Below are 16,505 nucleotides of genomic sequence, written 5' to 3'. Positions count from 1 at the left end.
CCAGATACTCCAGAGTATGTCGGACGAGAGTAGCGGGGAACTCTCTCCGTCAGACTCGGATAGCGACTATGAGCCAGTGGAAAGCAGTGGCTCCGAGATGGAAACTGAGGAAGATAGAATCCTAACAAGGAGAATCGGGAGAAATGAGCAGGAGGAGACATTCACCAGCAGCGCAGCACTCCAGGGCATCCACCAGCAGCGCAGCACTCCAGGGCATCCACCAGCAGCGCAGCACTCTGGGATAGGCAGTCATCCACCAGCAGTTCTGCAACCTTCCTAGAGGATAGGGCAGATGGAAGCAACTGAGCATCCCATCAACGAGGCAGTGCCCATACTAGTCTCCCAGATGTTCTACTGTATCCAACATGGCTGCCCGATACATCAGTAGAACCTGTAATTCCCCTTTTTACAGCCCAGCCAGGCCCTCAGATACAGACGGAAAATGTAACCCCACTTTATTATTTTCACTTATTTTTTACCAATGATCTCCTAACCTACATTGTGGAGCAATGTAATCTATACGCCAGCCAACATATAGCCAACAATCCAAGTTCTTCATATGGGCCCGTCCTTTTGTTTGGAAACCCCTCACCGTGGAAGAATTAAAAATTTTCCTTGGCCTAACCCTCAACATGGGGCTGAAATCATCCCAGTTACAATAAATTATTCAAAATTCGGCCCCTAATCAATTTTTTTTGCTTCAGCTTCAAGCAGATGTTTACCCCTGATATAAATATTTGTGTAGATGAATCCCTAGTACACTTCACCGGAAGACTTGGAATAAAGCAATACTGCCTCAGTAAAAGAGCCAGACATGGGGTAAAATTTTATAAGGCGTGTGACAGGGCCACGGGTTCCACATATGATTTTATCATTTATGAGGGAAAAGACAGTGGCAAAATTGTCTGGAAGCTGATCGAACCATTGCTTGGGAAAGGTTACCACCTATATGCAGACAATTTCTACACGAGTCTCCCACTTTTCCGCCATTTGTACAAAAAGCAGACTGTGGCCTGTGGGACAGCACGGACCAACCGCAAAGTCTTCCCACAGAGATTGGTCGCCAAGCAATTGAAACAGGCTGAAATGGCCAGTATGTGGACTGAAGAGGTACTAGCGGTGAAGTGGAGAGATAAAAAAAGATGTCTACATCCTTTCCACAATGCATGATGACACCTTGGTGGAACTGCAGAGAAGAAGAGGCCCCATCCAGAAGCCAAAATGTGTGCATGAGTACAACCTATACATGGGGGGGGGGATATGAACATCCAGATGATGTAGCCCTACTTGGCCACCAGGAGATCACTGTTTTGGTACAAGAAAGTCGCCATTTATTTGATGCAACTAGCCCTGTTCAATTCATTATATTATTTTTTCTAAGTGCACCCAAAGTTCCCTAACCTATTTAAAATTCCAAGAAGATGTTGTCACGGCCCTTCTCTATCCCCATGGCCAAGCCCCTCAACTAATTCGCTCCGATTCATTAGTCAGACTCCATGAAAGGCACTTTCCCGAAATCCTCCCTCTTACTCAAACAGGTCGCAAACCCCCAAAAAAATGTTGTGTGTGTTCAAGTAGAGGAATTCGCCATGACACCCAATACTACTGTCCCCAATGTCCCTCCCAGCCAGGCCTCTGTATTGGAACGTGCTATCGGAGTTATCATACTTCACTACACTATCAGTAAAGTGAAGATGATTTTTTTCCAGTTTCCACTATCTGCCATTTCTGTGAATGACCCGGACTCTTAACGACTATGCCTCTGCCAAACATCTTTCTGCCTTCAACGTGAATTGACCCGGACTGTTAAATGACCATGCTTTTTGCCTGCCTCCTGAACTGATCATTTGCCCTGTCACTGTACAGCCCAGGGGTCTCACATATGTGAGGGGCTCCAGAAAAGGTTTTCTGAGTGGAGAAAACATTTTTCTCCGGGTTTTTATTTTTCTTGGATTAGGGTTTGGAGACTCGGAGGCTTCGTAGAGATTTGGGTGGGAAGAAGCCTCTACCCCTGTCCTCAGGTCTTACCTGACCAAAGCCCAATGTACAAAGTGCTGCCTGCTGCCACCTGAACTGGTCATGCCTCTGCCTGCCACCTGAACTGGCCATGCCTTTGCCTGCCACCTGAACTGGCCATGCCTATGCCTGTTACCTGAACTTCCTGCTAAACCTTTGAATGTACTGAACCATGTTCATACTTTTCCATATCTGTCTGCTGCCTGGACAATTCCTGGACATTTCCTTTGGCTGTCTGGACAAATGCTTTGACTGTTCTGGAACGGTATTCCTGCCTGCTAAAACCACAGGTGAGCCTTTTTTTTTTTTACCCTTTGCTCAGCAGAATGTATTTTGGGGTGTAATTCTTGGTGTGTACATGCGATGTGTTAGAAGCCTGAAGGTGATACTTGTATGTTGGGCCTATGTATGTGGCCAGGTAGTGGCAAAGTCTCCCACATGGGGTATCGCCATACTCAGGACGAGTAGCAGAATGTATTTTGGGGTTGTCATTTTGGCTATGTGTTAGAAAGATCTTCTAAATTGACAACTTTGAGAAGAAAATAGGTTTTTCCACATTTTCCAAAAACTTGTGGAAAGAAATGACATGTTCAAAAGACTCATTATGCCTCATAGAATATACATTGGGTTGTTTTCTTTCCAAAATGGGGTCATTTTGTGGGTAATTCCATTGTCCTGGTGCTCCAGGGCCTTCAAAAATGTGATAGGTACTCAGGAAATGAAATGTGTAATTTATGCCTTTAGAACGCCTGATGGTGCTATATGGATGTTGGGCCTCTGTATGTGGCCAGGCTGTGAAAAATTCTCACACATGGGGTAACACCATACTCAGGATGAATAGCAGAATGTATTTTGGGGTGTAATTGCAATTATGCCTGCACCGTGTGTGAGAAATAACTTGTAAATATGGCAATTTAGTGAAGAAAAAAATATATATATTTCTTAATTTTCCAAAGCATTGTGGGGAAAAAATTGCAACTGCAAAAAATTCACCATGCCTCTTACTAAATACCTCAGACTGTCTTCTTTCCAAAAAGGGGTCATTTGGGGGGTTATTGGACTGTCCTGACATTTTAGGGCCTCAAGAGATAGGCCATCAGTGCATTAGGTTTGATACATTTTCAATAATGCGTAGCTCTATAACTTTCACACAAACCAATGATCATACACTTATTAGGATTTTGTTTACCAAAGACATGTAGCAGAATACATTTTGGCCTAAAATTTTTGACAAAATTTGATTTTTTTTGGTTTCTTTTAAAAGAGAAAGTAGAAAATGTTGTTTTTGTTTTTTCAAAATATTCGTTCTTTTTTCGCTTATATCACAAAAAATACAAAATGAAGTGGTGAATAAATACCACCAAAAGAAAGCTCTATTTGTGTGAACAAAATGTTAAAAATTTCATTTGGGTACAGTGTGGCATGACTGAGTAATTGTCATTCAAAGTGAGAGAGCACAGAAAGCTGAAAATTGGTCTGGGAAGGAAGGGGGTGAAAGTGCCCAGTATTGAGGTGGTTAAAGATTTTGTGATTTTACATGTACAAACAAAACAGACAAGCAAAACAAACAAAAACATAGAAAATAATTCATGTGGCAACAACTCAAAAAGCAGAACATTTGTCCTTACATAGTGCAATTTTTTTCCCTCATACAGTTTCAAAAAGAGCAGCTCAGTAATAAGTACCGTAAAGTCCATATTTGGAACAAGAATATTGCTACAGATCTTGAAAATAATGAAATAGACGTAAATATATAAATATTTTCTTACCACTAGCAGTCAGTTATATAGTAAGGTGTAACCAATACTTGTCCAATGAGCCGGCAAACAATACTAAACATTTGGGAGTTTAATACCAACCTACTGAAGATACCAGATTATGAGCATATTGAATTATATTATGAGAGGTCCATATGTGTCCACACATTATTGTTCTAAAGGTAACCCATTCTAGAGCATCCCCAACAAGATATTTATCACTGTAGGAGTTGTGAAGAAATGAGGGCAAATGGAGCCAAGCCAGGTACCTGTAACCACGGGTCCCATCATTTATTGAACTTGAGTGGAGTACCATGGTGTTTCATGATATGTCTCTACTTAAGCAATGTGGAATTACCTTGGGTACTCCAGTCCTCAGACGTGGGTGGTAGAGGCTCTATCCACTTTAATAGAATACATTTACCTGTCAAAAACAATAAGCGAGATATAGCGGTCCGGACATGGGGTGTAAGTACCCCTTCATCCAAAAACCCTAATATACAGGTCAAAGGGTCATTTGGTAGGGACACCTGAAATGCTTGGTTTATAACCGATATTACTCTATTCCAATAGTGCACCAGTTTAGGGCACCACCAAAACATGTGTATATGGTCCGCAGTGGTACCTCCACACCTTGGACATTCTGGACTCTCTCTACTTTGTCATCTATACAATTTAAGGGGAGTTCTATGTTGTGACAACTGTTGGGTAGGAGAAATAGACATTAAAGATACTTGCTCTAATATAGATTGTCACCACTCTCCATCCATGTAAGAGATATCTGTAGACCACCCTGTCCTTCCATAAAGCTGCAGAGTGCTCTAAGAACAAAGTAGAAGAGACCCATATAAAGATGATAGAAGAAGAGACCCATATAAAGATGATATAAGAAGAGACCCATATAAAGATGATATAAGAAGAGACCCATATAAAGATGATATAAGAAGAGACCCATATAAAGATGATATAAGAAGAGACCCATATAAAGATGATAGAAGAAGAGATCCATATAAAGATGATAGAAGAAGAGACCCATATAAAGATGATATAAGAAGAGACCCATATAAAGATGATATAAGAAGAGACCCATATAAAGATGATATAAGAAGAGACCCATATAAAGATGATATAAGAAGAGACCCATATAAAGATGATAGAAGAAGAGACCCATATAAAGATGATAGAAGAAGAGATCCATATAAAGATGATAGAAGAAGAGACCCATATAAAGATGATAGAAGAAGAGACCCATATAAAGATGATAGAAGAAGAGACCCATATAAAGATGATAGAAGAAGAGACCCATATAAAGATGATAGAAGAAGAGACCCATATAAAGATGATAGAAGAAGAGACCCATATAAAGATGATAGAAGAAGAGACCCATATAAAGATGATATAAGAAGAGACCCATATAAAGATGATATAAGAAGAGACCCATATAAAGATGATATAAGAAGAGACCCATATAAAGGTGATATAAGAAGAGATCCATATAAAGATGATATAAGAAGAGACCCATATAAAGATGATATAAGAAGAGACCCATATAAAGATGATATAAGAAGAGACCCATATAAAGATGATATAAGAAGAGACCCATATAAAGTAGACGTGTGCGATTAGTTTCGTACGTATTGAAAATTTGTATGAATTTCCATAAATTCGTACATTCGGGAGGATCCGAAATACGAATTGCTATGCTTCTGAATTTTGCATGAAATAAGAAATTTCGTTTACGAATTTCGGATCCAAATTCCATTACAACGGAAATGTGGCTGGTGTTTTGTTGACCAATCAGAGGTTTTCTTCTGCTGCTGAGTGAGGGTTGGGAAAATTACCTTTTTTAATATGGGAGTGGGAGAGGTACTGGTAGTCGATGGGAGATTCAGAATTGGACGAAATAAGAATGTTCGTTAATATCATTTTCATAATAATTACGATTATTTGTTATGATGAAGTTAAAAACCCAGGAAGTCAGCACAGCACAGGGATGGAGGAGCCCCTCATAATGAGCACAGCACAGGGATGGAGGAGCCCCTCATAATGAGCACAGCACAGGGATGGAGGAGCCCCTCATAATGAGCACAGCACAGGGATGGAGGAGCCCCTCATAATGAGCACAGCACAGGGATGGAGGAGCCCCTCATAATGAGCACAGCACAGGGATGGGAGGAGACCCTCATAATGAGCACAGCACAGGGATGGTGGGAGCCCCTCATAATGAGCACAGCACAGGGATGGGAGGAGCCCCTCATAATGAGCACAGCACAGGGATGGTGGGAGCCCCTCATAATGAGCAATGCACAGGGATGTGGAAGCCCCTCATAATGAGCACAGCACAGGGATGGGAGGAGCCCCTCATAATGAGCACAGCACAGGGATGGAGGAGCCCCTCATAATGAGCAATGCACAGGGATGGTGGGAGCCCCTCATAATGAGCAATGCACAGGGATGGTGGGAGCCCCTCATAATGAGCACAGCACAGGGATAGTGGGAGCCCCTCATAATGAGCACAGCACAGGGATGGAGGAGCCCCTCATAATGAGCAATGCACAGGGATGGGGGGGAGCCCCTCATAATGAGCAATGCACAGGGATGGAGGAGCCCCTCATAATGAGCACAGCACAGGGATGGAGGAGCCCCTCATAATGAGCACAGCACAGGGATGGTGGGAGCCCCTCATAATGAGCACAGCACAGGGATGGAGGAGCCCCTCATAATGAGCACAGCACAGGGATGGGGGGAGCCCCTTATAATGAGCAATGCACAGGGATGGTGGGAGCCCCTCATAATGAGCACAGCACAGGGATGGAGGAGCCCCTCATAATGAGCAATGCACAGGGATGTGGAAGCCCCTCATAATGAGCACAGCACAGGGATGGAGGAGCCCCTCATAACGAGCACAGCACAGGGATGGAGGAGCCCCTCATAATGAGCACAGCACAGGGATGGTGGGAGCCCCTCATAATGAGCACAGCACAGGGATGGGAGGAGCCCCTCATAATAAGCACAGCACAGGGATGGTGGGAGCCCCTCATAATGAGCACAGCACAGGGATGGGAGGAGCCCCTCATAATGAGCACAGCACAGGGACGGTGAGAGCCCCTCATAATGAGCACAGCACAGGGATGGTGGGAGCCCCTCATAATGAGCAATGCACAGGGATGGTGGGAGCCCCTCATAATGAGCAATGCACAGGGATGGTGGGAGCCCCTCATAATGAGCAATGCACAGGGATGGTGGGAGCCCCTCATAATGAGCACAGCACAGGGATGGTGGGAGCCCCTCATAATGAGCAATGCACAGGGATGTGGAAGCCCCTCATAATGAGCACAGCACAGGGATGGAGGAGCCCCTCATAATGAGCAATGCACAGGGATGGTGGGAGCCCCTCATAATGAGCAATGCACAGGGATGGTGGGAGCCCCTCATAATGAGCACAGCACAGGGATGGAGGAGCCCCTCATAATGAGCACAGCACAGGGATGGTGGGAGCCCCTCATAATGAGCACAGCACAGGGATGGTGGGAGCCCCTCATAATGAGCACAGCACAGGGATGGTGGGAGCCCCTCATAATGAGCAATGCACAGGGATGTGGAAGCCCCTCATAATGAGCACAGCACAGGGATGGGAGGAGCCCCTCATAATGAGCACAGCACAGGGATGGTGGGAGCCCCTCATAATGAGCACAGCACAGGGATGGAGGAGCCCCTCATAATGAGCACAGCACAGGGATGGTGGGAGCCCCTCATAATGAGCACAGCACAGGGATGGGGGGGAGCCCCTCATAATGAGCAATGCACAGGGATGTGGAAGCCCCTCATAATGAGCACAGCACAGGGATGGGAGGAGCCCCTCATAATGAGCACAGCACAGGGATGGTGGGAGCCCCTCATAATGAGCACAGCACAGGGATGGAGGAGCCCCTCATAATGAGCACAGCACAGGGATGGGAGGAGCCCCTCATAATGAGCACAGCACAGGGATGGTGGGAGCCCCTCATAATGAGCACAGCACAGGGATGGGAGGAGCCCCTCATAATGAGCACAGCACAGGGACGGTGGGAGCCCCTCATAATGAGCAATGCACAGGGATGGTGGGAGCCCCTCATAATGAGCACAGCACAGGGAAGGTGGGAGCCCCTCATAATGAGCACAGTACAGGGATGGTGGGAGCCCCTCATAATGAGCAATGCACAGGGATGTGGAAGCCCCTCATAATGAGCACAGCACAGGGATGGGAGGAGCCCCTCATAATGAGCACAGCACAGGGATGGGAGGAGCCCCTCATAATGAGCACAGCACAGGGATGGTGGGAGCCCCTCATAATGAGCACAGCACAGGGATGGTGGGAGCCCCTCATAATGAGCAATGCACAGGGATGGGGGGGAGCCCCTCATAATGAGCAATGCACAGGGATGGAGGAGCCCCTCATAATGAGCACAGCACAGGGATGGAGGAGCCCCTCATAATGAGCACAGCACAGGGATGGAGGAGCCCCTCATAATGAGCACAGCACAGGGATGGTGGGAGCCCCTCATAATGAGCACAGCACAGGGATGGTGGGAGCCCCTCATAATGAGCACAGCACAGGGATGGGGGGAGCCCCTCATAATGAGCAATGCACAGGGATGGTGGGAGCCCCTCATAATGAGCACAGTACAGGGATGGGAGGAGCCCCTCATAATGAGCACAGCACAGGGATGGAGGAGCCCCTCATAATGAGCACAGCACAGGGATGGAGGAGCCCCTCATAATGAGCACAGCACAGGGATGGTGGGAGCCCCTCATAATGAGCACAGCACAGGGATGGGAGGAGCCCCTCATAATGAGCAATGCACAGGGATGGAGGAGCCCCTCATAATGAGCACAGCACAGGGATGGAGGAGCCCCTCATAATGAGCACAGCACAGGGATGGTGGGAGCCCCTCATAATGAGCACAGCACAGGGATGGAGGAGCCCCTCATAATGAGCACAGCACAGGGATGGAGGAGCCCCTCATAATGAGCACAGCACAGGGATGGGGGGAGCCCCTCATAATGAGCAATGCACAGGGATGGTGGGAGCCCCTCATAATGAGCACAGTACAGGGATGGGAGGAGCCCCTCATAATGAGCACAGCACAGGGATGGAGGAGCCCCTCATAATGAGCACAGCACAGGGATGGAGGAGCCCCTCATAATGAGCACAGCACAGGGATGGTGGGAGCCCCTCATAATGAGCACAGCACAGGGATGGGAGGAGCCCCTCATAATAAGCACAGCACAGGGATGGTGGGAGCCCCTCATAATGAGCAATGCACAGGGATGGTGGGAGCCCCTCATAATGAGCACAGCACAGGGATGGTGGGAGCCCCTCATAATGAGCAATGCACAGGGATGTGGAAGCCCCTCATAATGAGCACAGCACAGGGATGGGAGGAGCCCCTCATAATGAGCACAGCACAGGGATGGTGGGAGCCCCTCATAATGAGCAATGCACAGGGATGGTGGGAGCCCCTCATAATGAGCAATGCACAGGGATGGTGGGAGCCCCTCATAATGAGCACAGCACAGGGATGGAGGAGCCCCTCATAATGAGCACAGCACAGGGATGGTGGGAGCCCCTCATAATGAGCACAGCACAGGGATGGTGGGAGCCCCTCATAATGAGCAATGCACAGGGATGTGGAAGCCCCTCATAATGAGCACAGCACAGGGATGGGAGGAGCCCCTCATAATGAGCACAGCACAGGGATGGTGGGAGCCCCTCATAATGAGCACAGCACAGGGATGGGAGGAGCCCCTCATAATGAGCACAGCACAGGGATGGTGGGAGCCCCTCATAATGAGCACAGCACAGGGATGGGAGGAGCCCCTCATAATGAGCACAGCACAGGGACGGTGGGAGCCCCTCATAATGAGCAATGCACAGGGATGGTGGGAGCCCCTCATAATGAGCACAGCACAGGGAAGGTGGGAGCCCCTCATAATGAGCACAGTACAGGGATGGTGGGAGCCCCTCATAATGAGCAATGCACAGGGATGTGGAAGCCCCTCATAATGAGCACAGCACAGGGATGGGAGGAGCCCCTCATAATGAGCACAGCACAGGGATGGTGGGAGCCCCTCATAATGAGCACAGCACAGGGACGGTGGGAGCCCCTCATAATGAGCACAGCACAGGGATGGGGGGAGCCCCTCATAATGAGCACAGCACAGGGATGGTGGGAGCCCCTCATAATGAGCACAGGGATGGGAGGAGCCCCTCATAATGAGCACAGCACAGGGATGGGAGGAGCCCCTCATAATGAGCACAGCACAGGGATGGAGGAGCCCCTCATAATGAGCACAGCACAGGGATGGTGGGAGCCCCTCATAATGAGCAATGCACAGGGATGGTGGGAGCCCCTCATAATGAGCACAGCACAGGGATGGTGGGAGCCCCTCATAATGAGCACAGGGATGGGAGGAGCCCCTCATAATGAGCACAGCACAGGGATGGGAGGAGCCCCTCATAATGAGCACAGCACAGGGATGGAGGAGCCCCTCATAATGAGCACAGCACAGGGATGGTGGGAGCCCCTCATAATGAGCAATGCACAGGGATGGTGGGAGCCCCTCATAATGAGCACAGCACAGGGATGGGGGGAGCCCCTCATAATGAGCACAGCACAGGGACGGTGGGAGACCCTCATAATGAGCACAGCACAGGGATGGAGGAGCCCCTCATAATGAGCACAGCACAGGGATGGTGGGAGCCCCTCATAATGAGCACAGCACAGGGATGGAGGAGCCCCTCATAATGAGCAATGCACAGGGATGGTGGGAGCCCCTCATAATGAGCACAGCACAGGGATGGAGGAGCCCCTCATAATGAGCAATGCACAGGGATGGTGGGAGCCCCTCATAATGAGCAATGCACAGGGATGGTGGGAGCCCCTCATAATGAGCACAGCACAGGGATGGAGGAGCCCCTCATAATGAGCACAGCACAGGGATGGGAGGAGCCCCTCATAATGAGCACAGTACAGGGATGGGAGGAGCCCCTCATAATGAGCACAGCACAGGGATGGTGGGAGCCCCTCATAATGAGCAATGCACAGGGATGGTGGGAGCCCCTCATAATGAGCAATGCACAGGGATGGAGGAGCCCCTCATAATGAGCACAGCACAGGGATAGTGGGAGCCCCTCATAATGAGCACAGCACAGGGATGGTGGGAGCCCCTCATAATGAGCACAGGGATGGAGGAGCCCCTGATAATAAGCACAGCAGGGGTACAAACACACCTACAAGCGCATGCCCTGCCCCCTAATTATAATAAGACTCCGCCTACAGCCAAAAAAGTGTCCCTATAAATTGTTTTACAATGTTGGCAAATATGTTTACTCGGTGCAACCTCGACTTTTATATTTTACCAAAATTGGGTAATTTTTTTGTATTTCTTTGCCCTAGAATTCACTTTAGTGTATTTTTTTTTTTTTACTGAAATGTTGTGTTTCCTAGACCTTTGTGGTAATATTGTGTGACATAAAAAATTGTAACTACCGCTATTTCGTTCTCTAGGGTGTCTGCTCTCAGAAAATTTGGAATGTTTTGAGGGTTTTTATGTAATCTTCAGGCCTACAATGATTTTTTTTAAACATGTGTGCAGAAAATGCAAAAATGGCTCTGGCAGCGAAATAGTTAAAGTTGATTTTAAAAAAAAAAAATCTGTGGAGGTCACATGACTCCTGTGCAGAGTGGAGCTCCAGTCTGCAGCCAGATACCATCAGGAAATGCAAATGTGACAAGAAACATTGTTTCTAATGTCTATTGAATGTTTGTTACATTAAAGTTCATAAAAGAAAAAAAATGAGTGGAGGACACATGTTACCTGTGAAATGTGGAGCTCCACTCTGCAGTCAGACCCTTCGCAAAGACTGTGGAAGATAGGAAGTGATGTCAGGTACAGACAGGAAGTGATGTCAGGTACAGACAGGAAGTGATGTCAGGTACAGACAGGAAGTGATGTCAGGTACAGACAGGAAGTTCCGGGTGAGAGGTGAGTCGGGAGGAAGTAGAGAGGAGACATTGTTTGAAGAAGCAGTAGAGGAGGTAATAAGATCTTATTTTCTATTTACACCCAGTAACCCCCCGTCATGTCCGTCCTCTTCCTCCATAGTCACTGTGATGTCTTTTATCTCCAGCAGATGATGATACACACATATATAGTGTGGAAACCTAGATTAACCCCTTCAGGGGGATCAGGTGATGATGAATAGTGATGGACTCGGGTTAGGGTTGCCACCTCATCCCTTTAAACCCGAACACATATGAATTACACAGGTTCTGAGGCAGCCACAGAACCTGTGTGATTAATTTAGTATGTATTCGGCTTTAAAGGACTGAATTGGCAACCCTAGCTCGGGCGTGTTCAAAACCCCACATTCCCGATCCCACCAGGAAGCTGACACTTCACAGCGCTGATCACAGACAGTGAGACATTTCCTGATCTGTACAGCTGAGGAGCAGGAAATGTCTCCCTGTCTGTGATTAGCGATGTGTAGTGTCGGCTTCCTGGTGGGATCCGGAATGTGGGGTTTCCAACACACCGGAGCTCATCACTAATGATTAATATATCTTCCTTCCAAAGCTGGCCATACATGGTTCAGTTTTATCATTTAGCCAGCGGGATGAGAGGAAAAAACTGAAGTGATTCCCCCATCCACACATTGGAGGGGGATGGGGGAATCCTCCCCGCTGCACTATTGTATTCTGACAATGGGGGGCGCTCCTCCGCTCTCAGAATACACAGATCAGTGATGAAGCTATTGGCTGCAGCCGCTGATGGAGTGACTTTTATCCGGCAGTGACCACACATGGATGGAAATGTGACCGATCCCTGCTGAACCAGCTGAATTTCCATGTCTCTATGGTCACCATAAGTCAGGGCTCAACAAATCCCAGGTCACCATGGTGACTAGAAATGGTGTCCTGGCCCCTGGGCTCTTGTCATTCTCACTGTTGGTCTGAATAATGTTTCTGCCTGAAACCCGGACACATTATTCAGACAGGAATGTGGCTCGGAGCGGGGCCAGGCGGGAGGGGGAGGGGAGGAGGAGGAGATGATGGCACCCGACCTGTGAAGTGAGGGGTGGACTGGACAGGACAGGACATGAGAGGACTCATCTCACTGAGCTCCCGCTGCCGATCTTTCTCCTTTCTGCGGCCGCATTACTGTCACCATCGGCTCTGCTTCCACCCACAGCTGCCTGTGTCCCTGCAGAGCCCTCCGGCAGAACAGAGAGGAAGGAGCGGGACCGAATCTCCAACATGGAGCCACCTCGGCACTGCCACAAAGATCCCCACAAGGTGCTGAGAAACAGGACTACAGGGTCCTTACAGGAGTAACCAGGACAAGCCTGCAAAGCAGCCAGCTAAGAAACCAGCCAGGGAGGGACATGCTGCTTTATGTACACAAGATGTCCTCTCCATCCACTCTGCTCTCACAAACTGCTGGGGGAGATGTACAGGACATGCAGGAGGACACAGGGGGGTGGGGGATTGCATTACTGTCCTACATTCTGCACCCCATGTCCTGCATTCTGCACCTCACAAATTACTTAACTGACAACCCATACTATGCTAATAAAAACTGTCTCCTAACTTTTTTAGCTGGCTCCTAGATTCAAAGCAAATTTGTCTGATGAAGACACGTGATTCCCTGTGTTGAAGAAGCGTAGGGGAGGGGCCAGGACGGAGCGATCAGCACAGACTTGGGTTGTGGATATCTCATACCCCGCAGTACGCCGTATAGCGCTATTTGCACCTGTTATGTATGGTGCACATTAGCACCTAAAAAATGTGAGTACCCCAGTGTGGGGATTGGGTTAATTTTAATAAAATATCTGGCGGTATTACACTATAGTCCTTCTCTTTTTTTGGTATGATGCTTATGGAGCCATAGAGAGTCTGCTTGGAGAATCATCTGTTATCAATCATTGAGCCCAGGGGTGGCTCCATAGCGTGTATTGATGCAGCTGAACACTGTGTCACACGCTCTAAGGTGAGCGCAACCACTTTGGGGTCACCGAGGCACATCACGGCATGATTCGAGCACTCTGATTTAGCAACTGGATTTTTTTCTCTGGAGCACTTTTTTTACCAAAGTTTTCTTTTGGAACTTTTCACTGCACATTTGTTGTGTTGGAAGATTTCTCACAAATAAGGACAATTGCTGTCTTAAATATCACTTGTTACACATATGGTTATTTTTTTATTTTTTCAATATCACTTGTATGGTTATAGTGAAGTTTTGCATGTGATATGTATACAATATATCATTTAGAGTGCACATTTTTTATTTATTCCTTTAAGTAATATTGAATAACAAATATTTGCTGTATTTATTTATTGACATATTCATAGGTGATTTCAGATCGGTATTATTTGCACATTACACTTTGGGATATATTGAGTATGGCACTTTGTTGCACTTTTTGACATATTTATTTATTTAAGTATGCAGAGTTGATCTCAGATTTTTATTATCTGCACATTGCACTCTAGATCAGTTTATATGATACCATTAGGGTATACGGACACATAGATATATTCCTAAGCGCAGCGCAATTTTTTGTTTAAGAATAGAGAAATACAAAGAAGATTCTAGAAGTCACCAGAGAGATCATGGAGGAGAGGTGAGCGGTGCTGGGAATTCTGGGACATTATCCAGTAACAGACAAGGGATGTGTCTGGATGGTGACTGTATCATTGTGTGTGTCAGGTTCCTATAAGGTGTCAGGATGTCACTGTCTATTTCTCCATGGAGGAGTGGGAGTATTTAGAAGGACACAAGGATCTCTACAAGGACGTCATGATGGACAATCAGCCGCCCCTCACATCACCGGGTAAGAGGAGACTTTATTGTAAAGGAGAGAGCAGTACGGAGGGTCCACCTAGATCCCCCATCATCTGATAAACACATAGAAACAATGTATTCAGTCAGTGTGTGTGTTTCCTACAGATGGATCCAGTAATGGGAACCCACCAGAGAGATGTCCCCGTCCTCTGTATTCCCGGGATTCCACACAGGAAGGTGGAAGATGAGGAACAATCACTGATAGTATTATTAGGATCTGTACATTATCTGCATTGTTACAATTTATGTCATTTTTATTCTATATTCAGAGTGGAAACCTGAGAGATTCTAAAGTTGAAGTTAAAGAAGAGATAAAAGAGAAGGATGATGAGGATGGGGTGATGAAGGAGTCTGAGTCTCTAAAAGAACACAAAGATCTGTACCAGGACACCATGGTGGAGTCATCCAGCTACAGAAACCCACCAGAGAGATGTCCCCATCCTCTGTATTCCCAGAATTCCACATAGGAAGATCACACCATCCAATTATTGACACTTATTGATAGTTCTGATTTATGCACAGCATGTTTGTTACAGTGAATGTTTTATTATATCTTGCAGCGTGGCATCCTCGGGGATTATAATATTGATGTTAAAGAACAGTATAAAGAGGAGGATGAGGAGTATGGAGTGATGGAGGAGTTTTCAGAAAGACACAAGGGTATGATGGAGCCACCTAATACCAGGAACCCACCAGAGAGATGTCCCCGTCCTCTGTATTCCTGAAATTCCACACAGGAAGGTCACACCATCCCTCACCATCATCAGACAGATGAGGAACAATCACTGATAGCATCCTTAGGATCTGTACATTATCTGCATTGTTACAATTGATGTAATTTATATATTTATATATATTCAGAGTGGAAACCTAAGAGATTCTAAAGTTGAGCTGAAAGAAGAGAATTAGGTGAGCGATGATCAGCAGTCTATGGAGGAGGATGGAATAACGGGGACATTTATAGAGGAGGACACTCTTACAGAGATCAGCACAGGTGGTTCATTAACACTAAATACATTCCTCCACCCACACTGCTCACTGATTGGTCCAGAGTAGGGTGGGGACTGGGTGATATCAGCCTGTAATACCCTGGTCACTTTCCTGAGCTGTGTTCCCCGTCCTGTATTCCTCTTGGATAATCGTCCTTCTCTGTTCTGCAGACACAATTTATGTATCTAGACTGGATTTATGGAGATTCTGGGGTTCAGCTGGCAGCAAAATGTTGATTTTGACCATATGCATGTGCTTTGGTTCTTCTGCCCCATACCTGTGTTTAGAAAGATCTCTGACAGAACAATTGTCCCAGGATTACTTGTTCTGTTGTCTGCTGGCTGTGCCGGGTGGAGGGATATGTCTGTACATTCTCAGACACAAGTCACTGAGTGCAGTCTCAGGCGATGGGAGGCAGCGGTGTGGGACCTCTGCAACTTGTCTCATGTAAACATTTAAAGTGGTTGTTAAGCCACTCTGACTTGTTTATACTATCCTCACTGTCTCCTAATGACAGGTGACCCCGTGTGTGTATGTGATTTATAAAAAATAATGCAGTATATACCAGATTTCAGAGTGCCAATCGTTGCTCACGTGACCGGCTGCCTCTCTCCATCTGTCAGCTAGAGCAGGAGGGGCTGAGGGATCTCCCACTGATGTCAGTCAGAAGAGGAGGAGAGAGCTGGCCAGTAATGTGAGTATAAAGAGGTCAAAGTTATTTCAGCAGCAGGAGAGGTCGTACGCTGTCACTAGCTGACAGGCAGGGAGGGGAGAGAGGACAGAGGAGAATAGGGAGACAGGAGAGCTGTGGATGACAGAGGCACGTAAACAGACCACGGTGTCAGAAACCATCAA

The 16,505-nt window shown here is 47.0% G+C and overlaps 2 protein-coding genes across 2 annotated transcripts in view; one reads left to right on the top strand and one right to left on the bottom strand.

Moving 5' to 3' along the window:
* Positions 1 to 16,505, bottom strand: part of LOC141121834 (uncharacterized) — a 315,649-nt gene that overhangs the window by 148,900 nt on the left and 150,244 nt on the right. The window lies entirely within an intron of this gene.
* The window catches only part of LOC141121849 (uncharacterized), a 380,396-nt gene continuing 375,185 nt past the window's right edge, over positions 11,295 to 16,505 (top strand). Inside the window, exon 1 of the mRNA XM_073611590.1 lies at positions 11,295 to 11,854. The gene's annotated coding sequence lies outside the window, so the exon portion shown is untranslated. The remainder of the gene's footprint in view (positions 11,855 to 16,505) is intronic.

Source organism: Aquarana catesbeiana, unplaced genomic scaffold (assembly GCF_042186555.1).
Source record: "Aquarana catesbeiana isolate 2022-GZ unplaced genomic scaffold, ASM4218655v1 unanchor233, whole genome shotgun sequence".
NCBI classification, from domain to species: Eukaryota; Metazoa; Chordata; class Amphibia; order Anura; family Ranidae; genus Aquarana; species Aquarana catesbeiana.
The sequence above is the reverse complement of the archived record's forward strand: the minus strand, read 5'-3'. Positions and strand labels throughout refer to the sequence as shown.